Source organism: Ctenocephalides felis, unplaced genomic scaffold, assembly GCF_003426905.1.
Source record: "Ctenocephalides felis isolate EL2017-DRISC unplaced genomic scaffold, ASM342690v1 CF-g0.4_SCAFFOLD_01231, whole genome shotgun sequence".
Classification (NCBI taxonomy): Eukaryota; Metazoa; Arthropoda; class Insecta; order Siphonaptera; family Pulicidae; genus Ctenocephalides; species Ctenocephalides felis.
In genome coordinates, this window is record NW_020537385.1 from 13,725 (window position 1) to 26,026 (window position 12,302).

General features: G+C 30.3%; 2 non-coding genes across 2 annotated transcripts; one reads left to right on the plus strand and one right to left on the minus strand.

The window, feature by feature from the left end:
* Positions 1 to 360: 360 nt before the first annotated feature.
* LOC113369326 lies at positions 361 to 573 on the plus strand. The gene has a single exon (XR_003366470.1). It is a non-coding gene; the product is annotated as a small nucleolar RNA U3 (small nucleolar RNA).
* A 1,279-nt stretch (positions 574 to 1,852) lies between these two features.
* Positions 1,853 to 2,065, minus strand: LOC113369322. The gene has a single exon (XR_003366466.1). It is a non-coding gene; the product is annotated as a small nucleolar RNA U3 (small nucleolar RNA).
* Between the last annotated feature and the right edge of the window lie 10,237 nt (positions 2,066 to 12,302).

Sequence of the window (12,302 nt, forward strand, 5' to 3'; positions counted from 1 at the left end):
TTTATGCCACATTTTGTTTCATGTTTCATATGACTACCATTTGCATTAGCTAGATAAATATCAATTATCAAGTTTGAAATAAAATTTCAGAAAGCATGATAAATGCTGAATTGGAATAAATGACATATTATGAAGTTCCATCATGTACTCGTTATAGGAACTCGTTCACCTAATGCACTTTTCTAACTATAGAATAAACGCGCATAATACTTACAACACTCATTCTATAAACAGCAAGAGTTGAAAATGGAATGTTAGATGTTAGATGTCACCGCATCGTATACCTGGGTCACGTTAACCTGTAATTGCCGCACAAACCTGAAAGGATTTTGCTTGTTTCGGTCGAAACGTCGTTTCGGCAAGATCATACTTCACAGGATCATTTCTGTAGTGTGTCTTCACAATCTCTTCACTCAAAAGTGGAGTTGATGCGACCTCGACGATGAGTCATACCATCGCACCCTGAGCGTGAGAAAGGTGATCAAACTTCATTTGGAGTTTGATCATCATCGATGACCGTTCGCCAAAATCCCTCGTGGAATCTGGTCATGGGTGTGATGCTTTCTGAGAGGTTTCTTTTAACTTCATATTATTGTGGTGATGACCTTTTTGCGAATTTTAGCTTCGCACCTAAACAATATTGCAGTGAGCATAAAATTATGTGCAAAATGCAACAATACTACTGTTTTCGCGCAGAGTCATCGTTTTAAATATCGAAAATCTTTGAAAAGTAAGTTGTGTGCTAGCTCGTTTTTTTTCACGGGGTCTGTTGTGATTTTATTTGATTCGGAACACTTACAAATAATATTTGTGAATTTGTTGGCAAAACTAAAAAAACAACTAAATTTATTCCTAGGAGTCGTAATTTTCAAATGTACAGTTTTTCTTGATCTACTTCTTCACTTTGAGTATGAGCTTTTCCTGGTTTAAAAAAATGTTCAGTTGGAGTTCGAGCAATATGTAAGATGAGTAAATCAATATCTTCACCAACTACAAAAGTACTTTGTCACACTAAATTGCTTCATCGCTGTTTCAATAATTAGTCATCAGCATCATTATTAGCATGTTTAACTGATATTTTTTTAACAGTAAATTTAGTTTTGAACATTGAAATGAACCGTGATTTGTTTGTGACTATTTGCGAGGAACTGCTCGAACTCGAACTGAACAAATTATTCATTTCTTTAAACCAGGAAAAGCTTATACTCAAAGTGAAGAAGAAGAAGATCGAGAAAAGCGAGACGAAAAAGATGTCGAAACATTTGTAAATTATAACTCCCTGGAATAAATTTTGTTGCTTTTTCGCAAAAAGGTCATTTTTTGACTTTTGACCTTGTGCCATTTTTTTTAGCTCGCATCGGATCGATGAGGACATTTGAGATTTCTTTTATAACATTTTTAAACAATTTTGTTAAGTTATTAATTATTGTAACCCTGATTCAATTAGAATGAAAAATGGAATAAAAAGTATAAAATATATAGATTAGCGATGCATGCTGCAAATGCATTTTATTTTGTAGGTTCTGTGGTGTGGTTGGTCATCACATCTGCTTTACGCGCAGAAGTAAAATTGACCGGGCTCACAATCAATTTAAAAATAAGTTGACGTTTTTTGTATCTCGCTGAAACTTTAACTGTCCTTGTATCTATCATTCCTTAGTTTTTTTTAGTTTTTATTTCTGTTTTATTACAATACATTACAATATAGTATACAATAACCATGATTTATGAGCTTACTACTAAAATCTATCATTCCTTTGAATAAGAAGAAACATTAAAAGTGCATAAAATTGGGGCGTCGTTGTTATTGAAACGCTGTCAAGATAATACAATAATATAAAGTTTAAAAGAGACCTCTCAGAAAGCATCACACCCATGACCAGAATCCACGAGGGATTTTGGCGAACGGTCATCGATGATGATCAAACTCCAAATGAAGTTTGATCACCTTTCTCACGCTCAGGGTGCGATGCTACGACTCATCGTCGAGGTCGCATCAACTCCACGTTTGAGTGAAGAGATTGTGAAGACATACTACAGAAATGATCCTGTAAAGTATGATCTTGCCCAAACGACGTTTCGACCGAAACAAGCAAAATCCTTTCAGGTTTGTGCGGCGATTACAGGTTAACGTGCCCCAGGTACACGATGCGGTGACATCTAACATCTAACATTCCATTTTCAAGTTTTGCTTATAAAAGCAGCGTTGAGCGTAAATGAGTACATGATACACAACTTCATAATATGTACATTATTTTTTCTATTTCAATATTCGTCATATTTTCTTTAATTTTATTTTACCTAGCTAATACAGATAGTAGTTACGTGAAACATGAAATTAAATATTACATGTCACATAAAATACGATTTTTAACTTCCCGAAGAAGTTTGTTTTCGCCAAAAAATCAGATTTGCTGATGTTATGTTTTCTCGAAGTTTCAAGTCATTCTAAATCGAATGAGACAATATATAGAAAAAAAATGTGTGTGTATGTGAGTCGAGCTTTATTTTCGATTTTTTTTGCGATTACTATAACTTACCCTACGGGAAGTTCAAAAAAAAAACTAGTTTAAAAATTTGGGCAATACATTATGAAATATCATCAATAATTACACAGATCCACAATATAAAAAAGTTGTCTGTATAGGGTGTACGACCTATCTTTTCCAATTTAGTGCTTACCGCCAAACACAAGTCAAAATGGGGGTCAAATGGCAAAAAATTGAATAAATGTAAAAAAAACGACAAATCTCGGATCTAGTCATTTTTCTGCATACTAATCAAAATCTTATAATTACTGTCGTTTACTGTTTTTTTCACCTCAAATGAGTATTGAATTTCAATTAAAATATCTATTATTTTTTTTGTATAATTCAGTAGTAATTTGCAAATATATTTTTTCCCCATTGCCCCTGAGTGATCTGAAACTATGTTCCAAATTGTATATATAACTAGTGGTGTATGGCATCATGCCTTAAGGCAAATTGCAGAAACTTTCCGTACCAAAAATTAAATTTTATAAAAAAAGATTCTTTGAAAAAAATTGATTTTTGAGAAATTTTAAATTTTTGAAAAAAAATAACTTTTTTTAAAAAAAATAACTTTTTTTTAAAAAAAACTTTTTTTTTAATTTGAAATATTCTGGAAATTTTGAACTTTTTTTAAAGCAATCGCACTGCTTTAAATGCTTAGAGAATAAATATAGAAGCGCGTAAGCGCCGCGTCGCCGTCTAACAAACAAACGATGTCTAACAAAACAAAGATCTCCGAAACTGCTAGCCCTGCCTTCTCAAAAATTTAATCAGTTCTTCATTTTTTCAATACAAGTCAAATGTTTTTTGAATTCTTAAAATCGGTTGCTCCGTTCTTCTCGATCAGCCTTCGCCAAAAACTAATCAGCACGTCTCCTCATCAATACTAATCGAATGTTTTTTTGAATTATTCAAATTGGTTGATCGGTGTTCCCAAAATCGTCGACAAAAATTTGTATCCGCACACACACACGTACATCCATTTTTTCTAAGGTATGCCAAAATGTTCAGATACTTTTGAAACGTAAAGATATATAAAAATTTTTATTTTCAATTTTTTGCGATTACTATAACTTACCCTATGGGAAGTTAAGAATGTATTGGCAAAATACTGCTGTATTCTACAAAAAAATAGTAGATCATTTACGTGACTACTAAAATTATTATATCTTAAGTATCATGCAGAAGAAATACTAGATCGAAAATTTTGTCAATTTTTATTATTTTTTCAATTTCCAATTTTACCCGCAATTTTGACTTTAGATTAGTGTCCAGCGGTAAAAAGTACATTTGAAAACATATGCCGCACACCCAATACAGACAACTTTTTTTATTTTATATTAAATAATCACATTACAAAATATCCAAATTAAAAAAATACAGTGTACTGAAAAGTAGTAAACAATACAACGAATGGACACACAAAACAAGAAACATTAAAATATTTCATCTAGTTTTAGATTTTTTTTTTTGAACAGCAATCAGAACTATCCTTAGTGTTCAATAAGTCCTTAGTCTAAGTTCTTAGTCTTGGGACATAATTTCATTACCTATTGTTATAGGAAAGCCAACCAAGTGGTTGTTATAGATTAAATATTTTAGCCCCAAAATATATTTTCACTTGAAATTATTTTTAGATATATATTTCGAAGTGAACGATACTAGAACCTAAAACTTTGTAATTACAAGACCTATGCTTATCTCATTAAATTTCCTCCTTCTTACCGAATCAAATTTATATAAATATGATATAAATTAATTTTATTACCTTGCTTAGATGTAATTCCACCTATGAATGCAAATCCACCGTGATCCCGCAAGTTTCTACTTCTGTTTCCACATTGCTGCAATTCACCACTAGGAAGTTCAAATCTGTTTTCAATTTTCTCATTTTTTTCTGGGTTTGGTTCATCAAATGGAGAATGCCCAACAGGGCAACATACCTAACAAATTTCGTATTAACAATATAAATATGTTTGTTTCATACATTTTTTTCATTCAGGACATAAATATGAGTAACTACTTTAACATTAATTACTTATTGATATACAATGAATATATAATATACCTACAATTATTATGGAGTATTTTTCCTAAATAATAACTATCACAAATACAGGAAGATATGTATATAATATGGGACTATTTATTAGGCGGAAGTCGCCTAGTGGCAGACACCTAAGGTTATTTATAAGTAAATCAAAAAATATTTTATGAAATATTCATTAACTTATGACCTATGTTAGATAACAAAGTTAGAAATCAAACTAAATTAAATAAATTAACTAAATAAACAAAACTATATTAACAAAAATGAAAAATAATTAATACTATCAATCAAACTTTGGTAAAAAAATATGATTTTAAAAAGTGGCACCTAGTACCGGACATTTCAAAACCACATATGTAGCCATCTCCACATTCTGGAATGTCTGCACATGTGTGTTTGAAGAATATTCTTAGATATTGCAAAAAAGTCACTATTCATCACACTTCTGGCTGGGCCACACCAATGCTCTCAGCTGGTGCATTCACCATAAGCTCTTCATTCTTTGACTAGGATATACGAAAAATGGGGGTAAGCAGTGATCGTTAGCACTCATACTGAACAAAATCAAATAATCGAAATAACTACGTAAATTTTCACAAGCAATATCAATATTTCTTCTGTCCGACACTAAGGGACGACTTAGTGTCCGGTGCTAAGGGACAGACATTTTCGTTCATTTAGCGGCACCTACTAAAATTGTTTAAAAGATCATTTTACGGATAAAAATCAAGTACTACTTTTATATTTGCACTCAAATGTAAATGTATCAATATTCTACCTTTCACTTGTATTTTGAAATAAAAAGATCTATACTCGCTTAGAGCGTCCGGCGCTAGGTGCCGTCCGGCGTTACGGGATCCTTTCCTATAATCCATGCGTGTTTTCAAATCAATTCAATTCAGAAATAAATATTTCATTACAATCATGTAATATACTGCTATATATAATATAACAGTACTTTCGTAGACAAAAATTTAAAGTATATGATATAGGTGTGGCAAAACAAATCTGAAAAAAATACCAACATATTTTCCATTGATAGTGTGTTCCATTTACCGCTTTTGGTTGATAGGGATATAGTTTGACAAGACATTTTTGCCGTGCCAGACTATCTAATGACTAAATTGCCGGAGGTACTATGGTCGCGATTCTAGATTTGAGGTAAAAATTCTCCGTTAGCTTATTAGATTATTCGTGTGCTGTTGGTATGTCTGACTGTTTACAAATGTGTTCGGTAGGATAGTAACAGTTGCAGTGCCCTGTTCTGTGTAGTCTGTATTTTTTTAGAATCACTTTTATTTTGTCCATGTCTGTCAGTTTGGTGGCGTTTATGAACCATTTGTTGGCGTGATCTGTTAGTATGTCTTTGTGTTTCTGCAATTTTGCAATCAGTAGTCTGTGAATGTCGATAATTTTGTGTTTGCGTCAGTGGGAATGTCGCATATGTAGGCGGTCCCAGGATGAAGCTTTGCGTTACTCCCGTTGCACCCTGTTAAATGCCAATTGTCAATATGTACTGAGAAGATGCGGTTTAGAAGAAAATGAAAATAATAATATTGTTATGCAGGGTGAAAAGTTAGGGTTCAATAATTTCCTCTCATCCACATGCCTTCTCGAAGTCGACCAATATTATCGGGTATGGTTTTGTCTTTAAAGTTAAGTACGGTGATTTCTATAAGTTGGATCTGATGTCGATTGCTGTTTTTTGAACCCTGGTGGTGTGTATCTAGTATATTTTGTTTTGTGTTATGTGTCTGTTGATGAGTTTGAGCCGTAAAATTTTAGTTAGATCGCTCATTGTTGTGAGGTGGCTGTTGGGTCTGTAGTTCTGTTTCATGTTTGGCTGTTTCTCTGATTTTAGTACGAGAAATATCGTGGATTTATTCAAATAAGAAAGCAGCAACATCCAGTACTTAGTTATTATCCGGTTTGTTATAGGGTAAGTAGTATTAGTGCGTTTGTAAATAGTTCTTTCCGCAAAATGTTTTGTAGTTCACTTGGTTCTTGTACTTTCCACTTGGATGGTTTTTGTTTATGATTTTGAATTTCCAAACTGTGGGAGGGCCTATATGTATAGGTGGGTTGCTATCCTTGTATTGTTCATTACAATTTCAAATGTTTTTCTATTAGTCTCGTTTCGGGTTGCGTTTGACATATAGACGCTTTCTTTGTGAATGTCTTTAACGTTTGTTGCCAATACTTTAGCTACTGACATCGTGGCAAGTATAAGTATATAAAAATTTAAATAAAAATATTCAATTTGAATTTACATTACCTTGGGTCCTAGTTGATCAAAACCACAAGCTGATTGTTTTAAGTAATTTAATATGTTTTCATCATCTCTGGAGGTTGGAAGTAGTTTCATGAGAGAATCACAAGAACGAATGCTAATACATGCTCCAAAAAAATTTTGCGGTGTTTTGCACTGCTGCAGGCATTCCTCAAAATCTAAAAATTAATATATTATAGAATAAAAATTTTTTTGACTGAAGATTTATATAAATATAAAAAATAAGCTGATAAAATGCAAACAAATAAAAATTGTTTATGGCAAGATGCAAGATACCGTAAACAAATGCCACTTAGTCAGTCTTAAAATATACACTTAAAAAAATTAAATAAAATCATAAAAAATATATTTTAAATTTCTCATGATTATTGACAATGGCAATCATTAACTTTTCTCAGTTATATTAGACTAATAACCGAATAATCGTACTATTATGTAATATGGTTAATGGCAACTCAAACACTATAATACGTAAGAGGAACAATCATGCTATATTATAGCGTGGTGTGTGTTTAATATTGAAACACATACTTTTTTATGTATTTTACACGTTTTTGCTAATATTTCAGAATATAAAAACACACAAAATAGTTTCATTAATCTGAGAATTTTCAACAAAATATGAAGTAAATGGAAATATTTATTGATTGAAAATCTTTCTTGATCTGTGCAATGAACTAGTTTTGAGTGAAATCTTTTACTTGATGTTGCATAAATTTGATTTTTTCATAAAATCGTAATTTAGAAACTTTATGATATGAATTTCGAACAGAATATAATCTCAGTAATTTCGATCAGAAAAAATTTTAGGCATAAAGTATTTTTACAAAAGTGGAACTGAAATAACAGTAATGTCTATTGCTGAAACTTCTCGTATCAAAAATTAATTTTTTTAAAAACCCTCTAACATTATTTGATTACTTTGAGAATTTTGAAATTTAAAAAAAAATATTTTTCCTATATTTCAACATTTTTTTTACACTTTGAATTTTTCTGAAATTTAATTTTTTTCAAAGCAATCATGTTGTGTGGCTGTTTAAGAGAAAAAATATCGAAGCGCGTAAGCGCCGTATCGCAGCAGAACATGTTAACAAAATTCATACTATTATTAAACTCTCTATAGAATATCTAATAATTTGATGTGCTGATAAGTATAATGGTGATTACCAAATGGCATTTGTTTTTACTTTTTTCACTTTGAAACTGTTAGACCTACTTTTGCAAAAACTCAAACGGTACTTCATTTTGCCAATACAAATAAAATTATTTTTGCACCGTATCACCGGACCTGCCTTTGCCAAAAATGAATCATCACGTCTCCTTATCAATACGAATCGAAGGATTTTTTGAATCATTTTAATCGGTTGATCCGTACTCCTGAAATTTTCGACAAAATTTGTATCCGCACACACACATGCACACACACTCACATACATCCATTGGTGAATTAGTTTTTGGCGAAGGCAGGTCTAGTCGTTCCGAAGATACGGGGCAAAAAGTGCCAAAAATGGTATCTCAGTTTTTAAAAGAACGGAGCGTCCGATTTTAATAATTCAAAAAACATTTTACTTGTATTGACAAGATGAAGAACTTACCAAATTTTCATGAAAGCAGGTCTAGCGGTTTCGGAGATCTAATAAAAAAAGTAAAAAAAAGTGCTATTTGGCGGTCAAAATTGATCATTAGACATATGCGCATAAAATTATCAGATATTTTACAGAATTTTAATAATAAGTATAAATTTTGTTCACATTGCTATGGTTTCCGTACCAATGTTTATTCGTTAGACGGCGACGCGGCGCTTACGCGCTTTGACATTTCGTCTCTATGCAGTTAAAGCAGTACGATTGCTTTGAAAAAAAGTTCAGAATTTCCAAAATATGTCAAAATAAAGAAAACATTTTTTTTTCAGAAACATTTTTTTTTTCAAAAAAAAGTAATTTTTTGTCAAATTTATAGTTTCTCAAAAATCTATTTTTTTATTAAATACATTTTTTTCAAAAATGTTAATCGTTTTTAAAAAATAATAATTTATGACACGGAATGTTCCAGCAATTTGCCTTAAGGCACGATGCCATGCGCCCCACTAGTTTTCGATTTTTTTGCGATTACTATACTTACTCTACTCTATAATTTTTTCTCTAATGATTGCCTAATTTAATACAAATAAATAAAAAAACAGAGGACCCCACGTATCTTATTGAAATAAATAAAAAATAAAATAACTAAACACAAACAGTTATGAAATTATTGGTATGTATATTACTGATATCAGTAGTCAGTAATTATTCACATATGAAGAAAAAAATATTTGAAGGTAAACTGGTATTCCCGGTTAATGTTGAGAATCTTATTGAATCGCATATTCGTTGAAATCATTGAATTCATTCATTGAATCATATTAAAATATTAAATTAATAACAAAATATGTTATAGATACAAGACAAAATATTTATAGTACTACCTACAGTTAAGTATAATAAATGTTAAATTAATCAAATTGTCGTTATATAAATAAAATGGTATGCGGCAAACATTTATGAAATTTACTCATAAAAAATTATGAAAAAAAATTAATAATTTTACTATTGTATAGTTAAAAGCCTATTAATGCATAAACTATTAAAATTAATTGCAAAGAAAAAAAGATAATATATAAAAAAGTAGTCGATAACTTTTACTGTACAGATTGATAAGTGTAAGCATTTTATTTTATAGATTTACAAAAAAAAACTTTTAACTCATGCATTTTGGTTTCACAGTGTGATCAGAAATTTAATATTTAACAATGTAGTCACAATTAACAAACTTAATACAAAAGAAATTTCTTATAAAATGTCAAAATCGAATTTTTAAAATATAAATTTTTCAGAAACAATTTGCGACTAATATGTAAAATAATTTCTCAGTTTCATAAAAATTAGATTGGACTGACGACCATACAGGGGAACTACTACAACACTTTGGAAACATCATAAAAACTTTCCGAAAAAGTTTATGTTTTCATAAACCGATTTGCTAATTTTATGTCTTCTCGACGTTTCAAGCCATTCTGAATCGAACGAGATGAAATTTGGAAAAAGAGTGTATGTGTGTGTATGTGAACAGATTTTTTGAAGTAAAACTTCTATAGGCGCGACTAGGGTGTAAATCCGTACAAATGCAACGGAAGTCCGTTACCACCGAACTGTTCGTCATTCGCTCTCGATTAAATCATTTCTATACGGCTCGATTGTGATTAGTCGTCGTGTATGAGAATAGAGATCTGTCGTTGTATGCATGCCGGCAACAACGTTGTATGCGTACTGATATCAACAAGGAAATCGACATAGATAAATAAACATTTTAAAATTACATTGTAGTACAAATCTTGATTTAATGAAAAATGCCTGAATCAGAAGAATATTTTACCCCGTTTCTTGAAAATAATGAAACAAATGAAAGATTTGTGCCGTGTACTAAACGTAAGTTCATTGATTAGAAATTATTTCTATATTATTCGTAGTTTCTATAAACCATTGAAGTTATTAAAATGAAAATATTTTTTTAGGCAAAACAGATATTACAGCTGTTCATAGAATGAGATTATATCGACAGCGAAAAAGTAAAAAAATACAAGCAGTCAATGAATGTATGTTAATTTTAATTATACGAAGTTTCTGAAACACAATTATTGCATGATAAGTGAAATTGTTAAAACAATATTTGTTTAGGCATTGTTTAACATAATTCACTGTGTAAACGAATATTATAGAATTTATTAATCAGCAATTACTTCATTTCTCTAATGAATGTTCATTTCTAAATACTAATTACAATGACAACCGATCGTGTCATTTTTGAAGTATGACTTTAATTACATTATTGTTTTTAAATATTATACATATTTTTAATGCTATTATAAATATATAATTTATAATTTATCATTATATAAATATGTATAATGGTTGACACTAATAAATGTGTGCATCACGAGTATTACCATATTACTAATAAACATTATTCAAAATTGTTATATGATGTATTTATTCTTACTTAAGAGCCATTTTGTACAGTAGAAAATAAGTTTTACTTCAATCGCGTGTGAACCTTACGCGCACTCTTTTTTTATTTTTGTAGTTAACAGATAGCAACAAAAACAAAAGTTTGATGATGCACAACTTATAAATATTTAAAAATAAAAGTTGAAATAATGTGGAACCATTGGGCTTACCTTGTCCTGCAGTTTCACCAATAACGATCAGAAAAATTATTGCAATACCTACAATTGTTTTTTGCACAATTTTACACATATTAGAATAATAAAAATTGGAAGTTCTGAATATATAGCAGAACGATAAAATTGTAACCACTAAAAATTTTGCAATAGATTTACTTTAATTGACGATAAGTAATTACCAATATCATAAGTAACACCTTTAATTTTGCAAATTAAAGTTTATCCATTTCACTCATATATAATGTATTTTTGCATATTTACTTGACAAGTTCAAAAATAATTTATTGAGTTGCTATCAATGAAGTATTTATGAGTGAGTTACACGTGTAAAGTTGCAAATAATACTGACTCTTATTCAGATGTTTATTCCAATATTATATCCGATAAAAACGCGCAAAGAAGAGACCTAATATTTACACTTGAAAACAGGTCTTTTGAAAATAAAGTAAAAATATACATAAAAATCCGTTATAATCATCAAGAGCGGTGACAAATTTGTACGAAAACAGAAGTTCTCAAATCGATGCAAAAATAAAAAGTTCAACAACTTCTATAAATAAATAATGTCTTAACTTTTTCCTCTTTTTATTTCCTTTTTGCTATTTTTTAAAAATTAAAGATATCTCAACAAATTTGCTGAATCTAGTTTCATCTAATTAAATTTTTCGTTTCAATAAATGATATTTTTATCCTTCAGTACCATGAATATGATAGTGGTGTATGGCATTGTGCTTTAAGGCAAATTGCTGGAACTTTCCGTTCGTGATAAAATATTCCCAGAACATGAAATAATTTTAAATATATTATTATAAATACAGTAACCTTCATTTTTTGTATTTTATAGACAAAAGATAAGAGCTTAAATAATAATAATAAATTTGACGATGACGTTTATATAAGTTCACATGAAAAGTCAATAAACAAAACTTAATGAATCGGTTGGACCTATATTTGCATAAAGCTAATCATCATTTCTCCCAATCATTTTGAATTAAATGTTTTTTGAATGATTCAAATCGGATGCTCCGTACTCTTAAAATTTTCGATTTCCATTTTATGCACTCGTTGCTTCGTATCTGCAAAACGGCTGGACCAACTTTTGCAAAAACTAATCAGCACATCTAGTTATCAGAAGAAACCGAATGGTGTTTAAATAATTCAAATCGGTTAACCGTGCTTCCATAAACGCCGACAAAAATTGTATCCATACAT